Source organism: Echinops telfairi, unplaced genomic scaffold (genome assembly GCF_000313985.2).
Source record: "Echinops telfairi isolate 266 unplaced genomic scaffold, ASM31398v2 ScPeMD7_7458;HRSCAF=8496, whole genome shotgun sequence".
NCBI lineage: Eukaryota > Metazoa > Chordata > Mammalia > Afrosoricida > Tenrecidae > Echinops > Echinops telfairi.
In genome coordinates, this window is record NW_022111358.1 from 39,892,553 (window position 1) to 39,894,771 (window position 2,219).

The following is a 2,219-nucleotide window of genomic DNA, read 5'->3' on the forward strand; positions in this document are numbered from 1 at the left end:
TAGAATTCTAACCTACAGAAAAACCACAGATCAAAATTATACTTTTAAGGTGGTGCTCTTAAAATTCTGTTAGGCGTTGGTGTTCACATTTACCATTCTTTTCTCTTTGACACATTGCTATGTAAGTAAAAACCTCTATTTTCTCAACTTGAGATAATTTATTGTTTTCATTTATTTTCAAATTAGTAATTGTTGTATCTTTTTTGAAGATGAGCACACACAGTTTTATGCGATATATGACAAAAATTATACAAAATTCGATTTTCTTCCTTAAACATGATAAAATCATTTTAAATTTTACAGGAAAACTATCAAGAAAATGTTGGTCTGAAATCAATGACAAAAAACATTCAGTATACATTTAAAAGATAAACAATTATATTGTGTCAGTTGTATTAAAAACACTAACAAAGTAAGAGATTTCATTTTCAGTCAAAAAGACCCTCTTACCATCTGAAGGTGGGCAGAGTCCACAAAGAATATTCATCAGTGTACTCTTTCCTGTTCCACTGTGGCCTAGTAATGCAGTGATCTGACCCTCATATATGTCAAATGACAAGTCTATTTAAAGAAAGAAGAATCAACTGTGAATTTTATTTTTGTTCAGAAATGTAAAATAATGCATATTTTTTGCACCATCTTAATGTAGGGGCAGCAAATTTAAAGAATGATTTTTAAATTTCCACCACATTTCACAGAAGAAAAAACTTTATTGTGGTTACAAAGAGGAGCAGTAGGAAAAGTAAGCAAGAATAGACTGTTTCAGAGCAAACATGGCTTAGGGAGCACATAGACTATTTGGGGCTTTCTTAGTACTCACTTTTAGGAACTCCCTAGTGAATTACAACAGATAAAGAGATAAACAAAAATTTATTCTCACAGCTATTTATAAACATGTTAAATACATTAATAAAAACTAGAAATTATCTAGTAATCTGCAAAAGTCTAAATGCTTTATTAAAAATGGGGGCAAGTAATAAATTAATAAAGCATCAGAGTACATGAAGCCCCCATGTATAACTGGGTTCCACTCTGATGACATTGTTCTGAGTCAGTTCTGGTATATATAGACTATTTTGGCTTAGGGTTTTTCTTTTTTTTTTTCATTATTATTGTCCAATTATTATTTTTATAAATCATAACACTGAAGATCTGTGGACAAACATTGGGAAAGATAACATCAGCCAATGATATACTGCAATAGTCTATGGTGAGTACATTCTGTTAATAATAAAACTAACATAAAAACACAAACAAAAACAAGACAGTTCTAAGTACAGGTCATCATAACTGAAATACAGTGTAGATTTGGGACTACCTGCAGAGAGGTTACAAATCATGCGTTAGCACACACTGAGTTAGGAAGAAAATGCCCCTGAGCTGTGCAGAAGAAAGGCAGAGTTACCATGTCTAGAAAGTTAAATACTTCTCTTTTGGAAGGTCTAGCCTTCCTTTTTTGTGAGTCCAGTGGTTTTAAAGAGTTACTTCTCCAGCCTGACAACACACACACACCTTAGTCATTCTGAATGCTAAAGATGGTATGTCCAACTAAGCCCTTGTTTCAGTAAAGAACAATCTCTTGGACATATGGTCAGTGCAGGGACAATTAGATTTCCACATACAAAAGAATAAAGCTCGAACCATATTTCACACATGTATGAAAACAGATTTAAATAGATAAAAGACCTAAATATGAGAACAGAAATCATAAAACTCATTAAAAAGAAAATACTGGGGTAACACCTCAAAACATTTTTAGCTGCCACAATTGGGGGACAAATGCTGCTCTACTAACATCAAATGGGTAAAAGTCAGGGTTCCTGTAAACAGGCCACAATTCTCAGGTGCATTCCCCACAACAGAAAAGTATCCTGCATCAATCTCCACATTGAGTGTGAAGGTTGAGAGCCCTGTGCAAGGCTAGAACACAAGCCCATCTTGCAAAAAGGAATGACTAACATGATACACACACTCAGTGAGTCAATGAAAGAGACAGGCCAATTCTAATAGCAGCATATTTCTCATATAGATCGCTGTTTCTACTACTTTGATGCAGTGTGACTCTTGTTATTTTTATCATAAATATTTTTCACATAAATAAATGAAGCTATTTTTAAATAAAAGAAAATCATAAGAAATGTGTGATTTTCAATGGTTTGGGCACTGTACTCTAACACTTGGGACTGAATACTAAAACAGGTACTTACTTCTCAAAGCCT

At 33.3% G+C, this 2,219-nt stretch overlaps 1 protein-coding gene across 1 annotated transcript in view; it reads right to left on the reverse strand.

Moving 5' to 3' along the window:
* The window catches only part of ABCA5 (ATP binding cassette subfamily A member 5), an 81,347-nt gene that overhangs the window by 55,845 nt on the left and 23,283 nt on the right, over positions 1-2,219 (reverse strand). The window lies entirely within an intron of this gene.